The 25,501-nt window shown below is 49.2% G+C and overlaps 1 protein-coding gene across 3 annotated transcripts in view; it reads left to right on the top strand.

Moving 5' to 3' along the window:
* The first annotated feature begins 2,363 nt into the window (after window positions 1-2,363).
* SEMA5B (semaphorin 5B) overlaps window positions 2,364-25,501 on the top strand; it is a 119,966-nt gene continuing 96,828 nt past the window's right edge. Inside the window, exon 1 of one of the 3 annotated variants that reach the window (XM_038003408.2) lies at window positions 2,364-2,840. The gene's annotated coding sequence lies outside the window, so the exon portion shown is untranslated. The remainder of the gene's footprint in view (window positions 2,841-25,501) is intronic. The other 2 variants (XM_038003411.2, XM_038003412.2) reach the window with 2 other exon arrangements.

The raw sequence follows: 25,501 nt of genomic DNA, 5'->3' as shown, positions 1-25,501 counted from the left end.
TGTTTCTCAGTAGGAGGAGAATTGCTCCTAACAGAAACAATTATCTTATAGGTTATTGCAAAGGTCTAAGGAAGGTGGCAGAAGCAGGTTGTGACACTGCAGTGATGGGATCAACACTCCAGGTTTTGCTCCAAGTAAGTGATTCAGATTCTAACCAGGCTGGGTTTGCCAAAGAGCAGGTGGTAAGCCAGGCCAGTAAAGAAACTGTCCATTCTGGAGGGTTGGGCTTCTGAAGCTCTCTTGTATTGAGAGCTCTTGAGTAATCACTGTTAATCAATACAATACTTTAGGATGCAATTAGGATTAATTAGCCCAGTGTTGCTAGCTGCCCTGCTACTTGGTCTGTCTCTTTGGGTGCCTCCTTATCTTGGCTCCTGCTTCCCCTGAAAAGGAAAATTTCCTTCCCTGTGTCCCCAGCCTGGGTTCTCCTCTCTTCTCTTCCTGTGCCAGTCCCCAACCCCCTCTCCACTTTATAACATGGAGAGGGAGAGCCAGGAAGGGCCTTGACATGACAGTGGGAAGAAAAGAAAGAACACAATCAAAACATGGTAGCAAACAAGAGAGCAGGTGAGAGAATGTGTGAAGGGTGGAGAATATTTTGGTTATCTTTCAAGAGAGAGGTGTGGCTGACAGAGCCACTTAGAAGGCATTTTGTCTGTTCTCCCAACCAGACAAATTGGAAGCTCTCCTGTTCGTTCCCTGGTCCTGCAGTATGAAATAGCTTCAAGGTTTTTTTGTGTTAATTAAAAGGTATGTCTATATTGCACATACTTCTATTTTTTGTGATGACAAAAACATTCCCCACAGCTCTGTAGGGAATGAGGGGGGGCTCACTTATAGCAGTGGGAAGGTTCCACAGTGGGGATCAGGAGACCTATCCCCATCTCAACCTGGGACCTGGAAGAATGGTCCAGGGCTCATGATAGATTTGGACTCAATATCCTGTGCTGCCTCTTCCAACTTGATTTTTACCCCAATATTAAATGAATGGGCTACCAGACTGGTATGCCCGCACATGTCCATTTCCTTCCTTTTCTTCTCTGCATCTCTGTCTTTGTGTCCAGAAGGTGTTTTCCCTTTGTAAGTTTCTCTCCATTCTGCACATTATGAGTTTCAGCATTTCCGTTGCCCTAGAAAGTCTATCTTTGAGGTCTTGCACTGTTTCTCTTTCTACAGTGTCTCATAAACTCCCTTCTTGGATTCAGAACCACCCTTTCTTTCCCATTATCCTGTCAAACTGCTTCTTGCCATGGTCCGGGGGTAGGAGAATGGCAGGGAGGAGGTGCTTCTGTGGGGCTCTTAGTGTCTTAATTCTTCTGCTTTATCGGGGTTTCCTTTACCCAGAATTTTATTATGTAAAATGCTTCACTCAGACTTTGTTCTAATTATCCGATTTTTGGCATACTCTAGAAAGTCTTTTGATATTTTCCTTCCTCCAACTTATCTATTTTTATTCCATAGTTCTCTTTGGTTATCTCTTAGATTCACACTTTCCTGGTTTTAGTTTTTCAGATCCTTTGTCTTTCTCACTCGTTCTTAGGTCACCTTTTTTAAAATTTTCAAATATATTTTTTGTTCAGCAGAGGGCTCCCTTCCCATCCCTCTTGCAGCCCGGGCAGCTAGGATTTGAAGCTTGCCCCCTGAGTCTTTCTCTCCCGCCTTCTAGCCATCAGAAACACTAGATCATTTAAACTTGTAAACAATTCGGCCTCGCTTGTTTTGATTGCGCTAAACCTTCCGTCCTCAGCCGAGAACGCTCCAGCACCTCCGCGGATCGCTCATCTCTTGGCTGCCCTCCCACTGTTCCTGATGTTATTTTACTCCCCGTATCCCCTACTCGTTCTTCACAATTCTGTAGGGTGCGTATTACTAACCCCAGTTTACAGCTGAGGAAACTGAGGCTTGGAGAGGTTCGCTCAATACCGTACAGTTTGCAAGGTTAACCCTAATCCGGCCAGTTCTGGCTTTCCAGCCCAGCCCAGCAGCCTAGCCTCCCTCTCTGCCACTGCAGGTTATAACGGCTCTCCCTCGTTTTACACGAGGTCCCTTCCCCTTCAAATCCACAGGCAGGAAGATCGTTCCGAACTGATGGGGCTGGGGAATGTGGGAGTCCGGAGTGGGATTTGGGGGAGCTTCCTCAGGCCCGGAGTGTTGGGTTGGGCAGGTCCCGCCGATGGCCCGCAAAGATGTAACATTCGAGATGGGGTGACCGAGCACTGCAAGGCGGGATGTGGCAAACGGCGGCAAATGCTCGGGGACCTAGGTCTCGCCGCCGGAATGCCCGCCGGGGAAGGGGCTTCGGCCCACCCGGCTGGTAACCACACTCGGCAGGCCCCGGGCGGGAGTCGGCCGAGCGGCCGCGCCGCAGGGCGCCCCCTCGCGCTCCTCCGCGCGCCTGGAGGCTGGCGGGTGCAGCGCCCGCCGCGGCAGGTCCGCTCCAGCCCCCTCCTCTCTTTCGCTCCCGCTCCCCTCCTTCTCTCCTTTCGCTCGCAACTCCTCCCCCACCTCCCCCTCCCTCCTTCTGCTCCCGCGGTCTCCTCCTGCCTGCTCTCTCCGCGCGCCGGGTCGGGAGCTAGTTGGAGCGCGGGGGTTGGTGCCAGAGCCCAGCTCCGCCGAGCCGGGCGGGTCGGCAGCGCGTTCAGCGGCTGCTGGGACCCCGAGCGCAGCTGGCGCGGGCCGGGGTCGGGACTGCACTGGAGCGCTGAGAGCTGGAGGCCTTTCCTGCGCGGCCGCCCTATTCCCAGACGGGCCGCCAGCTCTCCTGGTTCGCCCCCGACGCTCCGCGCGGCGCGGGAGTCGGGAGCCGCGGGGAATCGGGCACCTGCACCCTTCGCTGGGAGGTGAGTCCCGGGAGCCCCAGGCGCTTCCCCAGCGCGGGTTGGGGCTGCAACTTGCAAACTTCAGCAACTCGGGTGGGTATCGGGGTAGGGAGGTAGGGGTCTGGGCTCTGGCAAGTTGAAGCCAGGTAGGTGAGGCTGCGGGCGGGAGGACAGGGGGTCCCCTGGCTTCCGCGCCACCCGCTGCCACCTCGGCTTAAGAGCCCTTGGCGCTGCCGCGTTCCCGCCGCCCGCCAGCTCTGGGTCCCGGTTGCACTGGGCCCTGCCTGGGCTGTGGTCGGCGCATCGGGCTGCAGCGGCGATGGGGACCCGGGACCCAGGCCTGGAAAAGGAGACGGACGAGTGAGGCTGAGGGACAGAGGGACAGAGGTGCGGAGATGGAGGCTTAGGTAGGGCCGGCTAGTAAACAGCGCGGAGGGAGAGTGCTGGCAGCGAGGCGCGTGGGAACGCGTGGCCCGCCCGGAGTGTGAAATCTCCCGCTCAGGGACGTCCCCGCTCCACCGCCGCCGCCTGCGGAGCCGCCGCCCGGATTCTTCCCAGACCCCCCTCCAGGACACTGTTGCCCTGCGGAGCACGAACTCTGCCCGTCAGGCCCCAGGGGCAGTGGCTCAGGGCCCTGCACTCCCGGCTGGGAGGGTGGAGAGGGGTGCGGCAGCTGGAAGCGGGGATGCGAGCGGCGATTTCCCGATTTATGTTTCTCATGGTAATTTGTCTTTGTGGTTGGGGCTGCCGATTCACTTTCCGCTCACGTCCTGCGGGAGATCCAGCGAGGAGGGAGGGAGCGGGGGGCGCTCGGGCACAGAGAGGGATGCAGACGGAAGAGGGGATTGGGGACCCGAGCGGGGCGGGAGCCGAGAGGGAAGTGGTCGTGGGACTGGAGGAGGAAGAAGGCGAGGCTCGAGAGGATCCGGCCCAACGGAGCCGACTCCTTTGCCCACCGCAAACTTTAAACAAGGAGGAAGACCACCTGCAGCGCCGTTCTTACCCCCTCCTCCCCCCTCACCCCAAGCCCAGTCTTTGGGTCGTTCCGACTGCCCACCGCGCCAGGCGGGAGTGGGCCGAGAGTCTGGATGAGGGGAGAGGAGCGCTGGATTCTGCCCGCACCCCTGCGATCCTGTCCAGGCTTTCTGCAGAGGGGCGGGGTGGGAGCAGTCGGAGCCGGGAGAGCTGCCTATCCTGGGGTGCACTCCTTCCTGGCTAACGGAATTGGGACTGGGGGTTTGGAAGCTTGCGTGTCTAGATCTCAACACGATCCCACCTTCTCTGGCCCTAGCCCCATCTTTTTCCTTCAGCCCCTAGTGAATCCTACCTCCTTCCACGTTTCTCAGGCACCCCGACCCACTTCGGCCGCGGGGCCTCTCTCCACAGCCGTCCCTGCCCGCTTGCTGCTCACTTTCCACTTCCGCTCATCTCTTTAAGCCTGTTCTCTTCTTGACAATCAGCAGTGGCCTCTCACCTTTTCTAAGCCGGGACAGATGACCTTGAGGAAGGGGCAAGAGGGGAACTTGAACCTTACAACTGGACCTCACAACTTAGGAAAAGAGGGGCAGATTTAAAAACAGCTTGGAAAGAAATAGCCAGTACCTTGCCCCAAGTCTAGATTTTCAACGGAGGAGGAAAGGAGATAAAATATAGGAGAGATGGGGGAACTTGCCACTTGGTCACTCATGGGGCGGTGAGAACTGTTCTGACCTCGGGGTGTGGGAGTAGACCACTCGCGAGGAAGGGCTGCCTCTGGCTGTGCTGTGTTGGGAAAGGTGAGTGTAGGTGAGTGTGGGTTTCTGGGGGTGCTCTTTTCTCCATATGGACACTTATCACCACCAGTTTGAGAAGGAATGGCAGATCTTCCATCCCTTTTCTTTTTCCAAACAGCCAATACCAGAGCCTTCCTCCTCCAAAGCCAACAGTAGCGACCATAATCATCACTGTTTGGAAACACTATTTAAGCCCTTACTGTGTGCAATGCACCATGCTAAATGCTGGCAGATAAAAAGAGGTACAGTGCTGAGCCCATGCCTAGAGAGGTTACTAAGTTCACCAGTTTGATCCTGAGACACTTGTCTACGTGTTTGGGGAGGGAGAACATGGAGAGGAAAATGCAGTGGCTGTACAGGCAGCAAGGTTCCTGATGACCCAAGGGTTTAGGAGAGGAAGGGTTAAAGAAAGCTTGATGACTCAGGTCAACCAGAGAGCTGAGCTTATTGACTCTGGCCTGAGATAGGACAGCCAGCACCTCCTTTCCCACTAGGGAGGGGAAAAAGTTCCTTTACCACTTCTAGTGCCAGACTAGAAAACCAGAGAAGCTGAGAGGTCCAGCCCCAAACTATAGATTGCTACCTCCCCATTAGGACTGAGGAGCCCCAGAAACTTTCTTGTCTTAGGGTGAACTTCCTGGCTTGTTTGAAAGACCCTCCACTGGTCACTTCTTATTGAGACTCAAAGCTGGAAGAGGCCCTGGAGACTGTCCATGTCAGGAGAAGCACAAATTCAAATGCCTACAGAGGGCAGGCAGATCACAATGTGTTGATCAGGCAATTAGAGTGGCCCAGCTTATGGGCAATTGGGAGTTCAAAGCCAAACTGGCCAAGTGAAATGGTCCTAAGAAAATCAATTAACAGCCGTTAAGTAGCCTGACCCCTTATATCTATAGAGTAAGAAATTAAGATTCTAAGAAGTGAGCTCATCTGCCTTGAATGTACATGTTATCTTATCTCCCTATATCTTGAGGATTGATTGAAATATCTCATGGCCTGGTTCTACCTCTGACCTGTTGGGCCCTTGGCTCACCCTCATTCTCAGGGCCCATTAAGATTCTTCTGTGAGATGATAAGTTCCTTGAGGGAGCCATCTTGTTTTACTCAAATCTGAGCACATCACATCCATCAATATTAGGTTCCACATGCAGAGCCAAGACTGGATTCAGATCTCCTGTCCCCCTTCCCACTGGGAATCCAGTGGGTGTAAACCAATTTTATTCTTTACAAAAAAGAGAAAATTCAACCATAACTTTTTGTTTCATCTAATGTAGCAATAGGGTTAGATGAGATAAGACTAGAAGCTCACATTGGATGTTTGCAGATTTCAAGGAACATCCAGAAAGCCCTGATCCCTGAGTGGGGATCTAAAAAGAGGAATGGGAACCATCATGGGGGTAGAGGAACAGCAGACATTTATGGATGGAGTACATGTATTTGGGAAGAAGATGCTATTGGGTCCAATTATTTGAACACTGACCATGACACTCCTGTCCTTAGTCTTGGTCACCCTCTTATATCCAATGATCTGAGTTAGCAACTCATTACCAGTCAACCAGTTCACCACTTTCATTGATGACTGAGGTGGTAGAATGGACAGAGAGGACAAAAAGACAAGATCCCTGATTAGAAGTGCATGTCACCTTGTTATGTTATGTTGCCTTAAAGAACCCAGAGCTGAGTTCTGGTGCCACATCACCTATACCCTGGCAGTAGACAGAAGTTTCCTATGATCTTCTAGTGTTGGCTTTGTCACTGCCTGGGTACAGGGTAGAAGAGACCATCAGTGGCAGTAAACTCCTGTATTCACTCACCTACTATGTGCCAGGCACTGTTCTAGGAGCTGTGGATACAACAGTAAACAACACATGCCTCTGATCTCCCAGGATGGGATAAATCAGCATGACTAAGAGTACACAATTATCAGCATTGCCTCAACATCTGTGGTGGAATTTACTGTGGTGTGTTTTCCCCTGTGGGTTTGTCTGGGGGACCTGATAGCTAATGTGGAGTTGTCCAAAGGACTTGGAGTCCAGGGTTTTGAGGGAGGGTCAGAGGGCTAGGATTCCCTCACCTTAGCTGTTTCCTAGTTTCAAGTTCCCTCTCTGTGCCTCAGATTCCTCACTCATCAAAGGGAAACATGTACTTTGTACCTACGGTGTAGTTAGAGGCAAAGCCAGGCTTCTGGAGATCTGGGGATGACAAATGCTTGGAGGGAGTGTTATTTATACTTAAGCGTCTAAACCCCAGTGGATTCTGGGGACCATCTTTTGCCTCATTCAGTCACCTTGATCACTAGCTTGTCTTCATTTCGTGTGTATGTGTGTGTGTGTGTGCTGGAAATGGTTACTTCTAATGAATGACTTTTCTTTACATTCAGATCTTTGCATTTGAGTTTAGCCATCACTAAGTTGGCCTTAAATTTATGACAACACTTAACTAACTTGGTCTTAAATGTATGGCAAGAGGCCAAAGCAAATGCCTTGACTAACGGAATTTCATTGAATTGTCAGAATTGAGCCCTTCATTTATAGCATGTGTGGACAACACCTGGATTTTTCACTGGCATCGTACTATACTTTTGCAAATCCCCCTCTTTGTGACTTTTGGTTTGATGACATCTGCCTTAGCTGAGGAGATAATCCTCTAATGGGTAATCTGGAACAGGATCTTCGTGAATGCCATTCTCTTTCAGATGGATCTCCTGCAATACTTTCCTTCTGAAGAAATTTCCTTTATAACCAGCTTGTATGCTAGAAAATGGCAGGGAGAAGTTCCAGCTGAGAGTTGAGTTTTGAAAGGAAAGGGACAGGAGGGTGCTGAATGTTGTGTGGCTCTGCCATGCCACTTCCCTTCCCTTCTGTTTTAGTGAGCAGGAGAGATGAAACCCAAACCTTGCATGATGGCCTCTCAGTCCTGATTTGAGTGGGAGACTCACCAGTGAGAAATTATTCGACTTGGTGGCTTCAAAGCGGAATAAAAAATGAAGATAGTTTTCTGTCCAATTTGCTGCTGGACACAATAGAGAAAGCAGAAGGAGGGATCTCTGGGACTGGGACGGGGACTGGGGTCAGGAGAGTTTAACCTTGAGCTCTTCTTGGCAGTTGGTCTGCTGATTCTCCTCCACTCTCCCTGACTTGAAATAGAGGGACAAGGATTCCATCGGACTTTCCCCGAGTACACGAAAGCTTTAAAGGCAATGCTGTGTGTGCTGAATCCCTCCATGACACTGTCCTCATTGATCTGCGTTTAATAAGGATGACTTAATCAGACTTACACGTGGAACTCGTTTGAATTTGAAGCCTTGTCGATATGATCAGAGTATCTTTGCATTTGAACCAGGAATGTCTCTGGCCAGCATCTTCTGTGATGGGAAAGGTTGGTACGTGAAGGATGGTTGGTGACCATCTGTCCGGCCAGTCCCCTGAGGATCAAATTCGAGGTTTCAGTTATTGAGCGGGGAGGCTGGGTTAGAAATGAGGGAGGCTTTTCTGCTTGAGCACCTCTGCTAAACCACTGGGTTCTTCATCTGTGAATGGGAGGTGTTCACAAGAATCCTAAAGCCCTTTCTGGCCCTCAAGTCAGTGGTTTTGAATGGATATTACTGTTGCTTCTTGATTTTCCAGGAGTGGCTCATTGACTTTTCTGTGGATTCTTTGTGGGGAATGTGAGTCTCAGGCTAGTTTCCAGTTACCATCCAGCCCCCCTGTTATTAACCCATCTGACCGACTGCCAGTCGCTGCATCTTCAGAGAATGCATTTTCCTGTTTGCCTCAGCCTGAGCCAAACATCATTTGGAAGGTAAATCTGCTGTATACTGAGGCATACATGTGCATATAAACATACATATATATGTATATATATACACACATATAAATGTAGATGCAAGGCATTCCAAAGCTGTGTGTTACCGGTTGACCATCGGATTAACCGCAGTTCTATCCGCAGTTCCGTTCCTTGCCAGCACTGATGTGAGCTTGGAGGCAACTTTAGGGAAATGACTTGCGGGGTAACAATTTAGATCCATCTCTATTTGCCAACCCCACTGGTCTACCTGAGCCAAAGCTCCCTCCCTACTGCCCTAGTCATCGTCCCAAAGGCCCCCCAGGAGCCCCACTGTTAAGAATACAAAAGAGCTGCAGTTGGCTCTTAATTATTCAGGGACGGATGGATCCAGTGTGTGAAGCACCCAACTCAGGCCTCTTCTTTCCCTTCTTTCAGTGCCTTGAGTAACTCTATATCTGTAGTGAGAAGCTGGGGGAGATCTTATCATTTAATACAAACTTTTGTTTCTAGCAACCAGCTCCCTCTGCTTCTCTTCCCTCAAGGCGCCTGGGGGAAACTAGTAGCCCTCTCCGAGAGGCCTCATCCACTCAAAGCAGACTGCTTTTAAGGTTTACACATTGCCCTGTTGGTTAGTGTGTATTTCTGCCCAAAAGCAGGACAGAAGAGGAAAATACCACTAGCTCAGGCTGATGCAGGGTCAGGCCCCTGCAGACTTCCCCCTTTTGTAGAGCCTGGACTTTCAGTGTTTGGCGTCAGGGGTACCCTGGGTCCCATCAGGAGTCTAAGTATAGAGCAGTGTCCTTGTGGTAAAAGCTCCAAACAGGCAAGGTCTAAGGAGCACTTCTGTTAGTGTCCCCAAGGCTGAGGGTAATGTTTCTGCATAGACCAGGTGCCTTGGGGCACCTCCTCCCTTTCAACAGCTCTCCGTGTTCCAGAGTGAGACTTTCCTCACTTCCCTGCCTAGGCCCTGTCCAGAGAGAAGGCAGCTGGGAAGTGGGGTGAGCAGCCTCAAGTCTACCTCTGTATACAGGTAACAGTGGCTTGGTCCAGCTCAACACGTAATTCACTGACTTCCGTAAAAATCACCTGCAGAGCTTTAAAAAATATATACTTGACAGCCCTATCCTAGACCTTGATTAAGACAGAATTTCTGTGGGGGGAGCCTGGGCACTGGTATTTTTTTTGAGCTTCAAATAGGCAGCCATGGTTGAGAGCCACTGACCTAAATCTTCTTTTCTAGGCTCTACCTGGCCTCACGCCAATGGCATGCAGAACCTCTTAGCCCTCAACCCTTCTAAACAGCCAGGTCCTTTCTAATGGGCACCAGCTACAGCTTCTGGCATTCAGATCATAGCTACTGTTTGTGTTCTGAATTTAATGACTTTCTACTATAAGCTGATTGTGAGAGCTCCTGTCTGGTTACTTCTTTTTGGTCATTTTTTCTTAAAAAGCATTTACAAAAGTAATGAATATTCATTCAACATTTTTGTGTGTTTCGTCTAGATAGGTATGTAACCAAATTGTGATTGTACTTTGTAACCAACCTTTTCATTTAACAGTATATTGTGATAATTTCCCTCTTCCTAAGTATCCTACTAAGATGGGCTTTATAATGGCTGCCTGGTATTCCATCATGTGGATGCGTCATAATTTATTTAACAAACCCCCGGGGTTGGACATTTAAATTGTAAACCACTTTTCACTATTATAAACAATGCTGCACTGAACATCCTTGCGCATAAATCTTTGTGCCTATCAATGATTATTTCCTCAGAACAGATTTCTAGAAGTGGAATATTGATGCTTTTTCACATAGACCATTTAGACCATTTTTGACTGACTTCCTACAGCAATAAAAAGTTTTTGGATTCAGAGTGTTAGAAACATTTTTCACTGCTGTCCTCTGAGACTTCGCGCTGACTGCTTCCCCCTCCCGGATTTGAGGTCAGCATCCCTTGACCTAGCCTTGGTCTGAGGCTCTGTCTCCAGATCAGTTCCACAGAATGCTGCCTCTCCCTTTGTAGGAAATCCTAGGCTCTCCTGCCCCCACCTCCAGCATCCTTGTTTCTCTTTTCACCTGCTCAGCCCTTTCTTCGTCACGTCTCCAGCCCCTGAACTATAACACTCAGTGCCTTCCAGTTAGTGTTCTGTAAAAACAGCTGTGGTTTATAGAGTTGTTACTATACACCAGCCTGGTAAACTTTTTGTGTGCATTATCTCTTTTAATCCTCAGGTGCCTTATGTATACATTAAAAAAAATTATTAATTTATTTGAGACAGGATCTTACTCTGTCACCCAGGCCAGAGTGCAGTGGTGCAATCACAGCTCACTGCAGCCTCACCCTCCTGTGCTCATGCCATCCTCCCATCTCAGCCTCCCTCCCGCGTAGCTGGGACCACATGCACACACCACCATACCTAACTGATTAACTTTTGTGTTTCATGTAGAGATGGGGTTCCTACCCAGGCTGGTCTCAGACTCCTGGGCTCAAGCGACCCACCTCCCTTGGCCTCCTAAAGTGCTGGAATTACAAGCATGAGCTACTGCGCCCGGCCCACATATTATTTTTATCTCCACTTTCCTCATAAGGAAACTGAAACCTTGAGAAATAAAATTATTTGCCTAAGGTCACACAGCTAATAAGAAGTAGAGCTGGAATTTAAACACATTTAACTACCACATACGCTTTTCTCAATCTTCTTGGTGTTAACTCTTGGCTTGTTGTCAACAAGTTGTTCACAAATGTTCCCTCAGCATCCCATGGACATATGTCATATCTTTCTCCAGTAGAAGAGGGGCATTTCTCAGTACAAACAGCAGGAGAGTCGGGATGCTGTTCATCAACGCCCCCCTTTCCTTTTTACTTCCTGGGTCATGTCCTCATCATCCCTTTATCCAGGTAACCCATGCTAGAAAACATTTCTTGCTCCTCACTGACCAGCTGCCAAGATTCCAGCATGCCTTGCAGCTGAGTAGGTCCAAGTTATGATGTATTACAGGTTCTCCAGCCAGTTGGAAGAATTTGGGTGCTACTTTCCCAGTGTGGAATATAAGGCTGTCAGGGAGGCATGCTATAGTCATGACAGGGCATAGGCAGTTTGACTTCTACTGGAAACCAGATACTGCTTAAAGTGGAGAATTGGATGTATTCTTGCATTCTTGCCTCTGTAGCATTGTCATGACTGAGAAGGTCAAGAAATGGCAACTAAACTATCCTGATTCAATTCTGACCATGATCCAGAATGAGGTGACAAGATATGATAGGATGATCAGATGAAAGTGACCACATGCACCTGGTGTTTATAATAGCCAAGGAAAGAAACCATGTACCCGGAGACCTCCCTTAGACTGTAGGAGGTCTGACTTGGGGAATTATGATCCTAGAATTAGGGATTTTAAAAGAGAAGACAGTTTGTGGAAGGTGAGATTCTGGAAGATGAAGCTTCGCATTTTTATCCATGACTTGGATGAAATTGGAGTAAGCATAATCAAATCTGTTGACAATAAGGCCATGATAGGCAGCTCCAATAAAAGACAGAATAAAGATTCAAAAATGATCTCAACAAACTGGAATGCTGGGTTTCAACTAACAAGATGAAATCTAACAGCAGCAGATGGAAAGTTGCATTTAGATTGCAGAAATTAATTACTCAAGTTCATGAGAGGGTTGGGGACAGACCTGATTTGGTTGAAGTCCTGAGAAAAAGATCTGAGGGATTCAACTGCGCACCGGCTTCATCAGAGCCGGCAAGGTGATGGGGTGGCGCAAAACAACACCATCTTAAATGGAGCTAAGAGAAATGTGGGGTCCAGATTGGGTTCTTCCTGGTTATTCTGTGCTCATTTATGAATATGGATTTGAGAGGGGACCCTGCCCAACTCAGATGTGCTTCGTGGAGGGCATCTGGCATCAGGAGGAGGTTGGGAAGCCCAGCTGCAAAAGGTCTGGTGAAAGAAGCTCCTCTGCTAAGACAGGGAGAAAACGCTGAGGGTGACTGTGGTCAACCACAGAAGAAGCAGGGCTTCCTATGGAAGAACATACTCATCAGCCCGGGAGAACCAGAAGAGTCCAGAGTGAAAAGTACAGGAACCCAGGTTTTCTAGAATGAGCATCTTCCCAACCAGATGGACTCTAGTGAAGTAAGCTTCTGTTTCAGCACTGGCCAGCAGTTCTGCTGCCTGGCTTTTGCGGGACTCCTGCCCTGGGAACAGGTGATCATCCAACCAGCGTACCTCTATGTCTTTGCGGCTCTGAGGCTGGAACACCAATTCCTTTCCTGATCTCTTTAGAGCTGGGATTCTCAAAGTAAAGCCCCTGACCTGTGGCATTAGTACCACCAGAACTTGTTAAGAATGCAACAATTCTTGGGCTGCACCCCAGACCCACTAAAAAGGTTCAATCAACCTTTTGCTGGGCTGGGGCCTAGCAAAAGAAACTTTTTTTTTTTTTTTTTTTTTTTTTTGAGATAATGGAATCTCACTCACTCTGTCACCCAGGCTGGAGTGCAGTGGTGCAATTTTGGCTCACTGCAACCTCCGCCACCCAGTTTCAAATGATTCTCCTGCCTCAGCCTCCCAAGTAGCTGGGATTACAGGCCCCCACCACCATGCTTGGCTAATTTTTTTATTTTTAGTAGAGACGGGGTTTCACCATATTGACCAGGCTGGTCTTGAACTCCTGACCTCAAGTGAACCGCCCACCTCGGCCTCCCAAAGTGTTGGGATTACAGGTGTGAGCCACTGAGCCCAGCCAACCTGTGCTGTTAAAAACCCTGTTGCATGCTAAAGCTGGAGACACTGCTTTGGACCACGTTAGGTCATTCTTTCTGTTGCTGGATGCTTGTGGTGATTATTTGAAACTCACAACCTACACCCCTTTACTAGGGAAGCATTGGAGAACCTTGGAATGAGTGTGGGTTTGAAAATGAGACAGACTTGGCTTCAAACCCAGCATGGCTGCTTTTTGGTTGTGAATTTTGTGTAAGTTCCTTTCCCTTTCTGAGCATCCTTTTCTTTTCTTTTCCTTTTTTTTTTTTTTTAACTGTAAGATGAGGTAGGACTGTGTTTAAAGGAGGATTAAATGAGCTCATTTAATAATCCTGGGAAGTATAGTCAGCCCTCTGTATCTGTGTAATCCATGTGAGGATTCAGCCAAACTTGGATTGAAAATATTTTTAAAAAATGCATCTGGGGCCAGGTGTGGGGACTCACGCCTGTAATCCCAGCACTTTGGGAGGCTGAGGCAGGTGGATTACGAGGTCAGGATATCGAGACCATCCTGGCTAACAGTGAAACCCTGTCTCCACTGAAAATACAAAAAATTAGCCGGGCGTGGTGGCGGGCACCTGTAGCCCCAGCTAATCGGGAGGCTGAGGCAGGAGAATGGCATGAACTCGGGAGGTGGAGCTTGCAGTGAGCCGAGATCACACCACTGCACTCCAGCCTGGGCGACAGAGTGACTGTGTCTCAAAAAAATAATATAATATAATATAATATAATATAATATAATATAATATAATATAAATGCATCTGAGGCTGAGCACAGTGGCTCACACTGGTAAACCCAGTGTTTTGGGAGGCTGAAGCCAGAGAATCACTTGAGGCCAGGATTATGAGACTAGCCAGAACAACAGCAAGGCTCTCCCTATCTCTACACACACACACAAAAAAAGGTTTTTTAAAAAGTTAGCCAGGTGTAGTGTTATGCACCTGTAGTCCTGGCTACTTGGGAGGCTGAGGCAGGAGGATTGCTTGAGCCCAGGAGCTCAAGGCTGCAATGAACTACGATAGCATCACTGCACTCTAGCCTGGGTGACAGAATGAGATCCTGTCTCTAAAAAATAAAAATTAAATTAAATTAAATTTTTAAATGTATCTATACTAAACATGTACAGAGACTTTTTTCTTGTAATTATTCCCTAAACAATACAATATAACAACTGTTTACGTAGTACTTACGTTGTATTAGGTGTTATAGGTAATCAAGTGATGATTTAAAGTATACAGGAGGATGTGTGTAGTTATAGGCAAACACTACACCATTTTATGTAAGGAACTTGAACATTTGTGCATTTGAGAATTTGCAGGAGGTCCTGGGACTGATCCCCCAGATATACTTAGGGATCACTGCGTCTTCTTACCGGCATCACAGCTGCCTCTCCTGCAGAATACTGTCTTCCCGGTGAGTTCTCCCTGAGCCCCTCAAAGAGAGGTCTGAGTGTAAGTTCCTCTGTGTCCCCTCACAGCACACACCAATGTGGGGCTCCCTCAAGTTAGGGATCAATTAAGGCTTGGGCTGCCAGCTCCATCACTCCCTGGACAGTGGGGAGTCAGGGCAGCTTTCCTTCCCACCCCTCATCCTCCTGGGACCCCTATTCTGTGAGCATGAGCAGGTTCATCCCTCCAGTGGACCTGGGTCTCACCAAACCTGATCTTCTGAGACCATGAGTCAGCACACAGTTTAATCTGCTGAAGTCATGGATGGACACTCTTGAGGCCCAGACATCGCATGGTGGCCTCTAGCTTTAAATAGGTAAGAATCTCGAGTTGCTGGTGTCAAGCCAGGCTGGGAATATGAGTGGACCCTCTTTGGAGCTACAAGTTGCCTGAGTCTTTGGCACAAGTCTCTACTGAGTGGTCAGCAGGTGGAGTCTTGAGTTTCTCAGAGACAGAGAGCTTAGGTCCCCAGGAGATAGCGCATTTGATGTTTTGGGCGACACTGCCCAATAGCATTCTTTTATTTCTCTGAAGTCTGTTTCTCTCCCTGTGGGTTCCATCACTTCTTGGTGTGGATGGCTGTTCGTCCCTTGTCTATGCCACAGCTCTTCAAACATTGGAAGCTGGTGAGCCTCCCACCTCTTCCCCACTTCGGCAGTCCTCCTCTGGCTTGTCTCTTCATCTCTGGGCATAGGACTCTGAAGATCTCCCACTTCTCTCCAGTTGAGGTCACCAGGGGCCAAAGGTGGCCCTCCAGGTGAGGCCTGACCAGCATATCCATATCAACTCAGCTAGTGCACCTTCTGTTAACATAGCCTCAACTCTGATCTGGCTGTCTTTAGCAGCCACACAGCACTGCTGATTTCTACTGAGCTTACAGCCAACCAGCACCCCAGGGTCTCTTTAACATAATGTACTCAGCCGCATCTTCCCAATTTTACCTTTGTGTTTGAATTAGTTTTCTAGGGCAGCTGTAACAAAACACCCCACACTGAGGGGCTTAAACAACAGAAACTTATTGTCTTCTGGTCCTGGAGGCCAGAAGTCTGAGATCAAGGTGTGGGCAGAGCTCCTTCTGAGGGATATGACAGCAGATCTGCTCCGTGCTTCCCTCCTGGCTTCCTGTGGTTTGCTGGCATTCTTTGGTGTTTCTTATTTTGTAGAAGCATCAATATAATTTCTGCCTTCATCTTTGCAACATGTTCTCCCTGTGTGCATGTGTGTCACCAAATTATCCCTTTTTATAAGGACTCCAGTCGTAGTGGGTTGGGATCCACCCTCCAGTGTGACTTCATCTAACTACATCTGCAACAATCCTATTTCCAAATAAGGCAATAATCCGACATACAGGGGGTTAAAACTTCAACCTGTGAGCTTTTTGGGGGGACACAATTCATCCTACAACAGTGCTGTAGCTTTTTGACCTCCTGTTTGGGACTTTACATTTTTCCCTAATTTATCTTATCTTGAAATAATCTCTCCAGCTGACGAAGATATTTCGGATCCTGCCTCTGTCATCCAATGTATCTGTTGCTGCTGTCAACTTCAAGTGCTTCTTGTACATTGATCCAAGGATTTGCTAAGAGGTTGAATGGGGTGGTGTGTGTGGGAGCTCTGCAGCATGACCCCTGGACACTTCCCTCCAGGTGGCTGGGATCCATTGCTAAGCCCCCTTGGGGTACAACCAGCTGTATGTCCCACTAATGCTACTGCCTTCCAGCTTCCTCTCTAGCTTATACACAACGATTTCATGAAGAGCTTGTCGGATGTCTCATTTAAGATCTGGTTGATGAGCAAACTCCATTTCCCTTGTCTACCACCATGGTGACCCTGTCAGTGGAAGAGATGCGCTTTGCCTGACAGGACTTTTCTACCAAACACACACTGTGATCTCAGCTGTCCTTCTCAAATGCCCACTAGCCTTCGTTTAGAGTCTCTGCAGGAGGCACATTGAGTTGACCTTTGTGGTTTGCAAAACCCACCTCAGACCCCTTTCTGGAAGTGAAGACTGCATGGTCCCCTGGAGGCCTCCCAGCCACCCTAGTGCTTGCCAGGATCCTATCATGATTCCTATGAGATCAGGAATCTACAGCTGTTCTGAGCCTCATTTGCATGTTCCCTGTTTGCTGGATGTGTGTCCCAGCCAAGTGGCTTGAACACATTCAGAGCAGCTGGAACTTCTGCGGGCCTCTCACCAGCCTCCAGCTTGGCCCTCCTGTGCCCAAAGTTCCTCTCACCATTTCCTTCCTGTGGAATACTGCACCCTGATGGGGGAGACAGAAGCCAAGCTGGAGACAGCTGTAGGACGTGCCGGAGAAACCTCCCAGATTGATGAGCAGCAGCCTCGTTCTGCTTCAGCATCCTTTACCCTCCAGCTCCCCTCTTCCCTGAAGCCTTTCCCTCTCTCCTTCCTATTCTGGCTCTTTGACTCCGTGGGGAAAGCACATAAGTGAAGATGGTGTGTGCTTCTGGACGCTGGATGGGGGGGCATGAATCTGGCTAGATTGGGAGCAGGGAGAAGAGCTAGATGTGAGGGCCTCAGACACTCTGCTAAGGAGTGGGGCTTGGAAGACAGTTTGGGGTGGGAGGAAAAGCCGGGAGCCACACAGAGCTGGGTCTGAACACCTGCTTTGCCACTTACTATTAGAGTGGACTTTGGGCAAATTATTTCTCCTCTCCGAGGCTCAGTTTCCTCATATGTAAAATGGCCATCATACCTACTTCAGAGGGTTGTTATGGGAATTGAACGACACAAGTTCCTTTCTGTATAGCAGGTCACCTGGTAAAGCACCTGGGACCTCAAGGTACCAAGCGAACCAGACCTTTTGCAGAGTGGACTAGCGAGCTGGAGCCCAGGACTCAGCAGTTTGCAGAAGGGGACGGGTGTTGTGAGGATTTCCTGGTTTCCTGAGAGCTTACACTGTAGCAGCCAGTTTTAAAAGCTGTATGTGTTTTAGCTCATGAAATCCCTCACAGCATCCCCATTTTGGAGTGACTGAGCCAGGCTGAGATAGGAAGGTATTAGATAACTAGTAAGCCAATCCCAGTCTTCCTAGCCATGTGGGCCAGTGCCTCCCAACTCTCTCCTGTGTCTGACCGGTGTGTTCTTTTCATTCTCGCTTTTCCTTCATCCATTGCATTGCCTCCATCCCTGGCTCCATTCTGCAGGACCCTGCATTGAAAACAGTCCTTACACTGTCTCCTCCTCATGGTTGGGTTGGGGGCAGGAGGGGACTCAAGGCTCTGTCCATCTCTAAGGACACCTCTCCAGGCACCTTCTGTGAAGCCCTAGTCACAGCCAGATCTGTTCTCTCCACTCCCTCCATCAATCTGTAGAAAAAAGGATGTCATCAGTTAGACTACAGCTGATGGAAGGCAATTCTGGCATGGCCTGGCTGGAGAGCTTTAGGACTGGGGTGGAGGGGTGAAGGAAGAAGGTGGGGGGAAGGTGGTGTGGGTCCCTTTCTTGCCTCCTGCAGCCCTGAACCTCTGGATGCATGATGAGAGGAGGTGAGGTGCTTCTCTATTCAAGATGGCTGCACACCTAATTAACCTGTGGCTTTAATGACACTTCGCAGCCCAATCCTGCTGGGAGGGAGGATTGTTCAGAGATTGTCGCACTGGGCTAAGTGTCTGCAGCGGTTTCCACTTCAGGAAAGCCTCTCCTTGAAAGGGTAGGACCGGCGAGGATGGATCCACACAGACCTGGGATCTAGGTGGGGCAGAGATGGAGGGGCCATGCCTATGGCTTTGCCCTGGTCATCTGCTGGGGAAATCTTCCTAACCTAGGATGAATCTTGGCCTGGTTCGGTGCTGTGGCCTCCTCCAGGGGCGCAGAGGAAAATGGTGGTGGGGGTTGGGGGAACATAGGGGAGAAGGCATAAGAAGGCTTAGGGGTGGTTGAAAGCCTTCAGCCCCAGGGATTCTGATGGGATCTGCATCGTATTCTCAAATAACAACTTCCATGTGTAAGGACTTACTATGGGCCAGTCTCTCACTGAAGTCCTCATGAAGGCCTCCCAGGGAGAGATGAGCCCCGGTTTACACACCAGGAAAAGACCTCAGAGAGGTTAAGAAACTTGCCTCACATCTCACAACTGTATAGAGGTAGAGGCAGGATTTGAACCTAGGCCACAGTGAAGCCAAAGTGTGCTCTTGCCACCTGACACTGGGCCTCTCCTGTGGCTCCTGCGGGCACAGTGCCAGACAGAGCCCAGGAAATGCATGTGGTGTTGGAGGGAGATTGGAAACCAGGAGGGCCAAGCAATTCGAGGAGGCAGAGTTTCACTGCAGGGATGTTGTTCAGAAGCCCTGTCTTTGCTGGGAGGCTCAGAGGGGGTTTCTGGCTCATTCTCTGTTCTGGAGAGGTGATGGGAAGCCACTCTACCCTTCAGCACAGGAAGTGCTTTCTCAGCCAGCATTGCCATGGCCTCCTCCTCTCTCTAGCCCTGTACTGGTTCCCAGGCTGTCCCTCTCCTGTGGCCTTTCTGGGGTAGCAGCCTTAGTGCCTGTTCCTCTGTCAGGAGCATGTGTCCTGGGCTCTGTTTCTGAGCTTCCAGGATGCAGGCATTAACCTTGGGTTGCAGGCTCTGTGCATGAGTATGCTGGGCCGGGCTTCATTTCACAGAGGCCCAGGGCCAGAGTCTTTTGTCCTGGGGAAACCCCACCTTCCAGCTGGGCCTGAATTCGGGATTCCCCCTTCTTGGGCAAAACCCCAGATTCCGTCTCAGATCTTTCCATATGCACAGGGAATATGGGTAAATCAAGGCCTGGGATGAGCCCTGGCTACCCCACAGTCTCCTACACTGAACTGCACAATCCTGACCTGGCTCAGGTGTGACACAGAGGCTGAATGGGGTGACCATGTCTTGGATGCTCGATGTGACAGGCACTCTGTTTTCTAAACACAGGCTCCCTAATCCCCAGGGGGCCATCCCAAGAGCTGTTCCTTCATCTCATGAATGGGGAAACCAAGGCTCTGGTAGCTAAGTCACCAACCCCAAGACACACTCTTTCCATTCCTTTGCTGCTCTGATGGAGGTGGGAGAGTGAGGGTCGTGAGATGGCAGCTTTGGAAGGGGCTTCACTGTTACATGAGAGGAGGGGCTTGCTGTACATCTCCCCTACTTCCGTGTGCTCAAGAATGGCCTTTGGGCCTGTGCATTTGAGAATAGGCTCCCAGGACGGGTTGTCTGCCCCCATCTTCACAGGAGTGTGCTGGCCTCAGTGACAGAGCCCATGACTGTCGGCCCACATGTTCAGCCTGATTCACACCTGCTATTTGCTGTAGAGGTTTGGGGTGGTGGGTCCCAGATAATTTACCTTCACCTGCTCTGGGCTAAAATGATGATGATATTGAGAGAAACCTTTTTTTTTTTTTTTTTTTTTTTGAGACAGAGACTCGTTCTGTCACCAGGATGGAGTGCAGTGGCGTGATCTCAGGTCACTGCAACCTTCACCTCCCGGGTTCAAGCAATCCTCCAGCCTCAGCCTCCCGAGTAGCTGGGACTACAGGCATGCGCCACCATGCCCAGCTAATTTTTTGTATTTTTAGTAGAGATGGGGTTTCACCATGTTGGCCAGGATGGTCTCCATCTCTTTACCTCGTGATCTGCCTGCCTCAGCCTCCCAAAGTGCTGGGATTGTAGGCGTGAGCCACCACGTCCAGCCGAAACCATTTTTTAATGGACCACTTCACTGTTGTTGAAGGACATCTGCATCCTCATTTACTTCTCCCAGAAGCCACAACTTCCCTTTCCTGAACTCCATGCCAGACACTGTTCTAATGCCTTCTGTACATTGCCTCACTTAATTCTTACAATTACTAAGTTCTGAGTTTGGTACTGTTATACCCATTTTAGAGGTGAAGAAATTCTCCAGAAAGGGCATGACCAAGGTCGTACATCTACTAAGAGGCAATTTTAAACCCTTGTCTTCCAATTCCAAATTCCATGGTCTGTCCCGTCCTACCACATGGCCTCTGCTGTTGGTGTGAACATGCTGGGGGATTATGGGGTATCAGGCCCTGACCCTGAGCCCTGGGGTTCCAAACCTCCCAAAGACACTCCCCACCTCTTACCTATCCAGAGCCAGCCACCTCCCGTCCTCCAGGCCCCACCATCAAAGAGGAACTCAGTTCATCCAGCGGGGAGCTTGGGCGTCAGCATATGTTTTAGGGCTCCCGCGTGAATCAGGCACCTTTTCCTGCCTTTGCCTTCAGCGCCTGGTGCTGCCTGTACTGCATCACCATGTGGTCTCCCTGCTATGAACTTCATTTTCCAGGGCAGGGACAGAGCAGCATTTGTCTTTGTGTCCCTTTGCCCAGCCCAAAGCCAGGCACCAAGACCTCAGTAAATGTGTGTCGAGTTATGGTTAAAGAGAGAGCTAAAACCATAAAACATCCCAGTTTCCTCCTCCTGCATCTGTCTTTCAAAGCCTGGACAGAGCATCTTCTCAAAAAGAAGATCCTTGATTTTCTATTTCCACTGTAGGGTGAGGACCAGAGGTCCTGAACCCCTGCAGGATTTCAAGGTCACTTGATGAGCCTCAGGGCCTAGAAATGGAGCAAGGGAAACGGGCCGGCTGCTGCGTGGAGCAACCATGGAATAGCATTGTCTTTCTTTTCCTTTCTCTTTTTTTCTCACTCTCTCTCATACACACACATGCACAGACACACATACACGCACACACATACGTGTGAATGAAGGGAGTAAATCTTTAAATACAGTCGTGGATGGGCGTGACGTGCAAAGCTTGGGGGAACACATTTTGTACTCTGTATTTATCCCTGATGTGCTCACAGGACCCTCCCTCATCCCACAGAGGAAGCTTAGATAATTAAAACCTGCGGAGGTAACACAGACCCTTCCCTCACCCACAGTCCCCTCTCCTAAAGACACTCCCACTCTGTGTTCTTACCCAGAAGGAAGAGAGGAAATGGAGGAGAAAGTAGGGAAGTGTCAACCCCCACTCCCTGCACTGAGAACCCCTCTTCACAGAGTGGAGAGTGAAGTGTGGGTGCATTGATAGGAGTCTGGGTAAAAGCTCCCTTTCATCTCAGGCTGAAACACTGAGCCTTGATTTCCTGCCAGCCGCTCTGTCCATAAAGCAATTGCCCTGCCACGGGTCCACCGGGTCCGTGTCTTATGCAGCCTCATTGAAAACTGGGTGGCATTGATGGAACAGGCTGCGCTGGGAAGCTTGGGTTTCCTCTGCCCAGCAGCCTGAGCCACATCAAAGGTGCACCTGTCTTGGGGGGCAGGGCACTGCTCTTCGGGCTGTCCTTTGGCGACACCCAGCCCTGGGAAGCTGCAGCCCCCCAGCTCCAGCTGGAGGCCTCTGTGCCCCTCAGCTCCTGAACCCTGAGCCCAGGGGAAACCCCTGCCACTGTTGGTTGACACCTACCTGCTGCTTGGATGGCCACACCTCTCTCCCCCATCTTCAAATGGGCCCAATGTGGTCCTTCTCTAAAAACCTGCACCTAACTCAGCTGGCTTCTGGATTGTCTATGCTTTTTCTTGTCTGCTAGGCTTCTGAATGTGTAGCCCCTACCTACTGCATTTGTGTAATCTCCCAAATTTGACACTGTTGACATCTTCTCAACACCCTGTCCTTCCCCAGCTTCCTCCTGACCCTCCTCCACACCTCGTCTTCACTCTCTCCTCTGCCTCCACTCTCCTCCCTTCCCATTCGGATCCCACCCACCCATCAGGGCTATATCCAGCCATTCCTGATGCAAAAGGCCTCTTCTCCTGGGCCCCGAACCCTGGGGTGCCTTCAGATAATCCTTTAACAAATACCCACTATACACTTACAGGTGCCGAATACTCTTCCACCGCTTTGGAAGGGGAAGTACTGACAAGAACCCTGTCCCTATGGAGTTTATATTCTAAGCAGCGGAGACAGAAAAAACAGTGTTCGATTCTCAGTTTATTATTGATTAGATGCCAGGCCTCATGAAGCTAGATGTTAACATATAGGCAGATAAGTTGCAAGTGATTTTTACCAAGTAGAGATGCAAATTATTTCTGTCCAGTAGAAAAGATAACTCCAAAAGTTATGGTGTTATTGCTCTGTAGGACAGTTCTGTCTTGACCTAACAGACTTATTTCTGCATGCCTTTCTTGATCATGCAAACCCCGTTCTTCAAGTTCTTTTGAACCAGCTTTACCATTCCTCATTAATGAGTTAAATAAATATACATATATGAGAGCATTTTGAAAATTATACTTTGACAGTGGCTTATATATTTTCTGTGTCTTTACTTAGTTTGGTCTGCCTCCTGGCATTTCTGGAATTGGAATTATACTATATTGGAGTATACTGGAATTGGATTTATACTGTACTTGGTATCTGTCTTAGTTCATTTTCTGTTGCTTATAACAGAATACATGAAACTGGGTAACTTATAAAGAAATGGAATCTATTTCTTACTGTTATGGAGGCTAAGATGTCCAAGGTTGAGGGACTGCATCTAGTGAGGGCCTTCTTGCTGTTGGGAACTCTACAGAATCCCAAGGTGGTGCAGAGTATCACATGGCAAGGGGGCCAAGCATGCAAATGTGCTCACTTAAGTCTTTTCCTTTTCTGGAAGGAGCCACTAGTTCCCCTCCCATGATAACGCATTAACCCATGAATGAACTAGTCCATTCATAAGGACTGAGCTCTCATGATCCAATCACCTCTCAAAGGCCCCACCTCTAATACTGCTACAGGGGATTAAGTTTCAACATGAGATTTGAAGGGGATGTTCAGACCATAGCAGTATGGATAAGGGGAAGAATCAATGTTTCAACTGAGAAGTGCTTAGCAGATATCACTTAACTCTCAAGTGAGGGTGGAGGTGGCCAAAGAAGGTTACCCTGGCTCTGGCCTCCCTGTGATCTACCCTAGAGAATGAGAGGAAGGTCAGGGTCTGTGTATGTTAGAGGTAGTCCCAGGGGCTATCTAGTGAACCCTTGTCCACCCTCAGCTCCTGAGAGCAAAGCCCTGATACAGCCCTAACACTGAATGGGGCAGAAGGAAGGGGGCAAGAGCAAGATCCGTGTGCATGAGTAGGTGTTGGGAGGTCCGGGGATGTCCCCAAGGGTACACTGGCTTGCAAATGTGCCCCATGCTCAGAGGGCAAGGGTAACATTGTGGGAGTATTCTTTTATGTCTAAACATTACCACCCTCTCATTCCTCATGCTTTTCTGGGTGGGAAGTTCTGCTTTATATTTTATTCCAATTATTCCATTATAGTTTAGACCCGGGGATGCAAAGAGAGGCTGGAATATCTGAAAATGCAGCTGGGATTGTAGTGGGAGGGCTTGTTTGTGGTGCAAAGCAGCTGCCCTTTTCATCTAAACGGCTGTGTTTCTGTTCTGAGAATGGGGGTGATGGTGGTAGGGGATGTGTGTGGAGCAGAACTGAACATAGATGGGGGGAGAATGGTAAGGATGATTCTGTGGGTTCCCAGGCCTGGCTGTTGCTCAACACAGAAGACCAAGGCTTCCCTGGGCTTAAAAAAGCCCAATTGCCATCGTGGCTCTCTCAGCCTCCTGAGTACCTCTTCCTCCAGGAAACCAAAGCAGCCCAGAGTTAGGGACAGGGTTTGCCCCTCCCCAGGACCCCACCCCAAGCTTCGAAATCTCCCAATTCCTAATTTCAGCTCTCAGTGCAGCACCAGCAAGTCCTTTAGAAGGCTGTTGTTTAAAATAGGGATTTCCATTCAGTTTAAATGTTGAATGTGTTCAGTGTTTATTTAAATTGGTATGGGAAAGCTTTACTAACATCCTTTTCTAATTGGAGCTGGGATGACTTTAAAAAGTTACCTAATCAGTGGTGGGGGCCAGTATTTGGGGAGCATTGTTAATTCCTGGAGACTGAGGGTGGCAGGAAAGGAAAGGCATTTCTTCTTTTCTCTCTCTTTCTTCATTTTCATGCTCCTGACTTGTCAGTTACTCCCATCCTCCTCTGTCGTCCCCTCATTTGGTTCATGTACCACCCAGCAGCCACCCCTCGGGGGTCATTTACCAACACCAGACATTGGAGGCACAAAGATGGATGAACTGCTTTTCCCAGCGGCAGACACTCCTAGCCCAGTGGACAGTGACCCTTCATGAGTGGACAGTGCTTTCAGGTTGACAGAGCACAGTCACATTTGTTGTGTTTTGAGTCTCATGAGAACTGGGGAGACAAGCCAAAGCAAGCATTATCCATCTTAGGAGGAAGTTGAGGCTCAGAGACGTTGCAGAATAGCTCCAAAGTCACACAGGTGGTGTTTGACCAAGCCAGAAAGAGAAGAGCCTTCTGAGTAATGGCCAAGCCCATAATCTCTGGCCATGCAGGGGCTGGCAATCAAAGATTACAGGAATTGGTGGGATGGAGACAAAAACAGTCTGCATGGTAGGCAGGTCCCCAGGACCAGCGTCCCCCTGAAACTGGAGTGTTGCAGGGATCAGGATTGCTCTCTCCATTGCTGGAAAAAAATGAAGAGCTCAGATGACCCCCTCAGGTCAATCACTCTTTCATCCCTGGGAGTCACATTCTGGTGGCCAAGGAGTCCTGAGTCCCTATTTATTCTCTATTCCACCTCCCTTGCCCTCAACCTCAGCCTGTTACAATGAGAGGAATTGGAGTTAAATATACAATGAAGCCTGGGCAACATAGCAAGACCCCATCTCTCTAAAAAAACACAAACAACTAACCAGGTACAGTGATGCACACCTATAGTCCCAGCACTTTGGGAGGCTGAGGTGAGAGGATCACTTGAGCCCAGGAGTTTGAGGCTGTAGTGAGCTATGATCGCACCACTGCACTCCAGTCTGGGCAACAGAGCAAGACCCTGTCTCTAAATAATAATAATAATAATAATAATAATAATAAGCATCAAATGAAGAACATTTCTTCAGTGAGACAGAATGGG

The sequence above is a fragment of the Chlorocebus sabaeus genome, chromosome 22 (genome assembly GCF_047675955.1).
Source record: "Chlorocebus sabaeus isolate Y175 chromosome 22, mChlSab1.0.hap1, whole genome shotgun sequence".
Classification (NCBI taxonomy): domain Eukaryota; kingdom Metazoa; phylum Chordata; class Mammalia; order Primates; family Cercopithecidae; genus Chlorocebus; species Chlorocebus sabaeus.
Note: the sequence above shows the minus strand (reverse complement) of the source record. Positions and strands in the feature narration are given on the sequence as shown.